Below are 6,343 nucleotides of genomic sequence, written 5' to 3'. Positions count from 1 at the left end.
ACCCTAGCTCTCTGGTGTCTATATAAACCGGAGAGGATGGTCCTTAGAAGGCCGATCACAATTACAATCATACCATCATAGGCTAGCTCTTAGGGTTTAGCCTCTACGATCTCGTGGTAGATCTACTCTTGTACTACACATATCTTAAATATTAATCAAGCAGGAAGTAGGGTTTTACCTCCATCGAGAGGGCCCGAACCTGGGTAAACATTGTGTCCCTTGCTTCCTGTTACCACCAGCCTAAGACGCACAGATCGGGACCCCCTACTCGAGATCCTTCGGTTTTGACACCGACACTCGGGGGTACATGCAGGACCTGCGAGACATATTGGAAAACAAAGCAGGGCAGTCTAGATCGATCCACAGATCACGGGGGCGCGCTCCAACGCGTGATGATGACCGCCACACTAGATATACTAAATACAAATCTGGCCGGGCTGAATACAACAGACCAGACTCATTCGAGCTGCGTCGTGATATAGCCCGACATAGAGGCGCCGCACACCCCCTGGGCTTCACTGACGAAGTTATGGAACATGAATTCCCAGAAGGGTTTAAGCCCGTTAACATCGAGGCCTACGATGGGACTACAGACCCCGCGATATGCATGGAAGATTTCCTTCTCCACACTCACATGGCCTGCGACAATGATTTACATGCCATCAAATATCTCCCACTTAAACTCAAGGGACCGGCTCGGCATTGGCTGAATAGCTTGCCGACAAACTCTATTGGAAGTTGGGAGAACCTGGAAGACGCATTCCTAGGTAACTTACAGGGCACCTATGTGCGGCCACCGGATGCTGATGATCTAAGTCATATAACCCAACAGCCCGGAGAGTCAGCCAGGAAATTCTGGACTCGGTTCCTAACCAAAAAGAACCAAATTGTCGATTGTCCGGATGCCGAAGACCTAGCGGCCTTTAAGCATAACATCCGTGACGAGTGGCTTGCCCGACACCTCGGCCAAGAGAAGCCGAAGTCCATGGCAGCTCTCATGATACTTATGACCCACTTTTGTGCGGGCGAGGACAGCTGGCTGGCTCGTAGCAACAGCACCTCGGGAAATCCTGGCACCTCAGATGCCAGAGACAACAACGGCAAGCCCCGGCGCAATAGGCACAAACGTCGCAGTAATGGAGACAATGCCAAAGACACGGTCGTCAACGCCGGATTCAGTGGCTCTAAGTCCAGTCAGCGGAAAAAGCCATTCAAAAGAAACAATCCGTGCCTGTCTAGTTTGGACCGCATACTCGATCGCTCATGTCAAATTCACGGTACCCCAGATAAACCAGCCAATCACACCAACATAGAGTGCTGGGTGTTTAAGAAGGCCGGTAAGATGAATGAAAATAAGGAAAAGGGGAGGCATAGTGATGACGACGAGGATCCCCGGTTACCGAATATAGGAGGACAGAAGAAATTCCCTCCCATAGTAAAAATGGTAAATATGATATACGCAACCCATATTCCCAAGAGGGAGCGGAAGCGTGCTCTAAGGGACGTCTACGCGATGGAGCCAGTCGCCCCAAAGTACAACCCATGGTCCTCTTGCCCGATCACCTTCGATCGCAGGGACCACCTGACCAGTATCTGTCATGGCGGTTCGGCCGTGTTGGTCCTCGACCCCATCATCGATAGATTCCACCTTACTCGAGTCCTTATGGATGGTAGCAGCAGCCTGAACCTACTCTATCAGGATACAATGTGCAAAATAGGCATCGACCCCTCAAGGATCAAACCCACCAAAACCACCTTTAAAGGTGTCATACCAGGTGTAGAGGCCTGTTGCACGGGCTCAATCACACTAGAAGTGGTATTCGGATCTCCGGACAACTTCTGAAGCGAGGAGTTAATCTTCGATATCGTCCCCTTCCACAGTGGCTATCACGCACTGCTCGGACGAAGTGCATTCGCCAAATTCAACGCGGTGCCACATTATGCCTACCTCAAGCTCAAGATGCCAGGACCTCGCGGGGTTATAACAGTCAATGGAAACACAGAACGCTCCCTCCGTACGGAGGAGCACACAGTGACCCTCGCAGCAGAAGTACAAAGCAGCCTTCTTAGGCAGTCCTCCAATTCGGCAATAAAGCCCGCGGACACCGCCAAGCGAGTCCGAAGTACTCTGCAACAAGATTGTCCAGCTCGACCAGAGCCCGCCTAGCAATCCGGCCTCCGTCTTGATCCTAGTCAAGCGGCGAAATTTGTGCCGCGCATACATAACTACACACTTCAAATACCATGGGCACAGGCGGAGGCACGACGACAATACGGTCCACAATGCGGCTCAACCGCTCGAGGATCTGTATACCTTCACCCCTTTTCTTTCTTTTAGGTCCCTATTTTCTGGAGGCTCTTCTGATAGTCCGATCATCGGACCCAACACGGGACGGAGACACCAACGAGGCAAGGAGCTTTGACGTACAAGGGAATCCCCAGGTGGTCTCTTATAACGATCGTTATACCTGTTTTACATACATGTACGCAGCTCACTCTTGGTTAGGACATGTCAAATAGTCCTATTTTGCTTACCGCACTACTTGTATACGTACGCCTTGATGTACTATTCAAAACAACAAATGGAAAATAATGTACAACGTCAGCTTATTATTACATTTCTTTACTTTTTTTCCTCGACTGTTTATTTATTAAAATTTGCACACGTACACGTTGGTACGACTTAGTTCGCCAGGGGCTTCAGTGTACCCCATAACACGGCAGGAAAGTCCGAACACTTTCGACAGTGCGGCACCCCGAGCTTATAGCACTATATGCATCAGCTCTGAATCATGTCTTGGGTCAATAGTTGGGTTTGCCCAGCTCCCATGTTTTGACGCCTTACGTTCCGCTATATCGGCTAAGGTGACATATGGAGAACTACTGTGATTATGTCCCGGTTCTTCCGGACGAGCACCTCAGTAGAGAAAGCCGAAAACTGACTGTCATGATACGGCAAGAGCTGGTCGCTGTTCGAGAGGTTTCCGATCCTTAAAGATTTTTTCCGCTTCAGGCGAGGAATCAGTCTTTGCCCGATTTAGGCGTGTATAGCGCCCCAAGTCCGGTCTTCCGAATGCCAGGGGCTACGCTGAAATTTAATATTATAGAACTTCTATGGCTAAGTGAGAGTGATAAAGTTGTATAGTCCGATTGCCTTGTTCGCTGCGCTAAACACCTCCTTAAAGGACCAAAAATTTGGATAAAGAGTGTTTAGATTTATCCCGAACACCCCAGTACTAGTTACACGGGGGCATAAGCCGACGACTGGCCAACTCTCAGATTTTACAAGCGGTCGCACAGAAGGTAAAATTTTAAATAAACATGCAATACATATTGCATAGCGAACTTGTTTTATATTACAAGATAGGATAAAATGAATGTGTTCATTCAAAGATTACATCCTTTGCACATTGCTTCACCATAATGCGGGCTCCCTCCAGGACTCCATCATAATACATCTCGGGACGACGGTGCTCCTTGCCCTCTGGCGGTCCCTCGGTCATCAGCGCCTTGGCATTCATCTTGGCCCAATGCATCTTCGCATGGGCAAACGCCATCCGCGCACCCTCAATGCACACCGACCGCTTTATGACATCAAGTCGTGGGCAGGCACTTACAAGCCGCTTAACGAGTTCGAAGTAACTGTTAGGCAGGGGCTTGGCCGGCCACAGCCGGACTATAAGGTCCTTCATGGCCAGTTCGGCCGCCTTGTGCAGTTCGACTAACTGCTTCAGCTGGTCACTCAAGGGCCGCGGATGCTCTGGCCCAAGGTACCGGGACCAGAGCAACTTCTCCGTCGAGCTCCCTTCTTCGGCTCGGTAGAACTCCGCGGCGTCCGCTATGCTGCGCGACAAATCCACAAATGCTCCTGGAGAACTCCGAATTCGGGTAAGTAAAAAGAATGTTTCCTTCACATGCTTGCTTTGCATAACAAATGCCTTACCCGCCGCAATATTTTGAGCTTCTTGGACTTCCTGGAGGGCTCTCTGGGCTTTGGCTCAGGCGTCTTGTGTGCACTGAAGGGCCTTGGCAAGCTCAGACTCTTTAGCCTTCGAGTCACGCTCCAAGGATTCGCACTTCTTGACGGCATACTAGAGCTCTTGCTGCACCTCGCCGACCCGGGCCTCATGCTTCTCGCATACGGCGTGTTCCTTGGCCGCTTTGTCTTCAGCCTCGGCTAACGCCTTCTTCAGGGTCGCCACCTCAGTCGTGGCCCCAACAACAGTTCATAGCACTTTCGCCGGCATGAACCAATTATTACTAATAAGTATACAGACAGGGTACTATGTACCTTTGTTCTCCTTGAGCTGCCTCTTCGTGAGGCCGAGCTCTCCTTCAACTCGCTCCAGGTCCCGCCTCAGTCTGGAGACCTCCGCAGTACGAGCGGCAGCAACCAGCAGCAACCCTGCTTATTCACATAGACCTTTTCTGTTAGACTCCTGCAGATATCATTTGATCCCCTGTTTGCCTTTTCTTTCCGAACACCAAACAGAGTATCAGGGGCTACTATCTATAATGTGATATTTTCTTACACTTTTGTTACTTACCTCAAAGCCTGTTAGGAGGCTCGCACAGGCTTCAGTCAATCCGCTTTTGGCGGACCGGACATTCTCAATCACCGCACTCATAAGAGTACGGTGTTCATCATCGATGGAAGCGCCGCGAAGCGCTTCCAGCAAGTTATCCGGTGCCTCTGGATGGACAGAGTTCATCAGTACAGGCGGCTCGCCCTCCTTAGCAAGGGGCTGCCTGCCTGAGTTTGGAACCACTTGGGGTTCCGGAGCCGTGTTCGACTGGGGGCCAAATTCACTGCGGCCCCCATTATTAGAGTCCACGGGGGTCTTCCCCCCCATGTGCCCGGCGGCTGGGATCTCGCCTTGGGGCGTCTCCGGAACTATCTTCCCCTGGTCTGGCATCCTCTGGGACAACACTTCAGTGTCGTCCGCATGCCGGGGGGAGGAGGCCGTCGGGAGTGACTCGCTGTTCATCGCCGACAGGTCCAAGGACTCCTCCGAAGAGGATACCTTGATGTGGGATTTGGCCGGACTGCATACGCGTGTTCGGCATTGTAAGAAGCAATGAAGCCAAACACACTGATGTTGGAAATATGCCTTAGAGGCAATAATAAAAGGATTATTATTATATTTCTTTGTTCATGATAGTTGTCTTTTATTCATGCTATAATTGTATTATCCGGAAATCGTAATACACGTGTGAATACTTAGACCACAACATGTCCCTAGTGAGCCTTTAGTTGACTAGCTCGTTGATCAACAGATAGTCATGGTTTCCTGACTATGGACATTGGATGTCATTGATAACGGGATCACATCATTAGGAGAATGATGTGATGGAAAAGACCCAATCCTAAGCATAGCACAAGATCGTGTAGTTCGTTTTGCTAGAGCTTTTCCAATGTCAAGTATCTCTTCCTTAGACCATGAGATCATGTAACTCCCAGATACCGTAGGAGTGCTTTGGGTGTACCAAACATCACAACGTAACTGGGTGACTATAAAGGTATGCTACGGGTATTTCTAAAAGTGTCTGTTGGGTTGACAAGGATCGAGACTGGGATTTGTCACTCCGTATGACAGAGAGGTATCACTGGGCCCACTCGGTAATGCATCATCATAATGAGCTCAAAGTGACCAAGTGTCTGGTCACGGGATCATGCATTACGGTATGAGTAAAGTGACTTGCCGGTAACGAGATTGAACGAGGTATTGGGATACTGACGATCGAATCTCGGGCAAGTAAAATACCGATTGACAAAGGGAATTGTATATGGGGTTGCTTGAATCCTCGACATCGTGGTTCATCCAGGAGCATGTGGGAGCCAACATGGGTATCCAGATCCCGCTATTGGTTATTGACCGGAGAGCCGTCTCGGTCATGTCTACATGTCTCCTGAACCCATAGGGTCTACACACTTAAGGTTTGGTGACGCTAGGGTTGTATGAATATGAGTATGCAGCAAACCAAAAGTTGTTCGGAGTCCCGGATGAGATCCCGGATGTCACGAGGAGTTCCGGAATGGTCCGGAGGTAAAGAATTATATATGGGAAGTCGAGTTTCGGCCACCGGGAAAGTTTCGGGGTCCACCGGTATTGTACGGGGACCATCGGAAGGGTCCCGGGGGTCCACCGGGTGGGGCCACCTATCCCGGAGGGCCCCATGGGCTGAAGTGGGAGGGTAACCAGCCCCTAGTGGGCTGGTGCGCCCCCCGGGCCCCCCTCTGCGCCTAGGGTTGGGAACCCTAGGGAAGGGGGCGCCTCCACTTGCCTTGGGGGGCAAGTCTCCCCCTTGGCCGCCGCCCCCCCTAGAGATCCCATCTCTAGGG

Source organism: Triticum aestivum, chromosome 5B (genome assembly GCF_018294505.1).
Source record: "Triticum aestivum cultivar Chinese Spring chromosome 5B, IWGSC CS RefSeq v2.1, whole genome shotgun sequence".
Classification (NCBI taxonomy): domain Eukaryota; kingdom Viridiplantae; phylum Streptophyta; class Magnoliopsida; order Poales; family Poaceae; genus Triticum; species Triticum aestivum.
The sequence above is the reverse complement of the archived record's forward strand: the minus strand, read 5'-3'. Positions refer to the sequence as shown.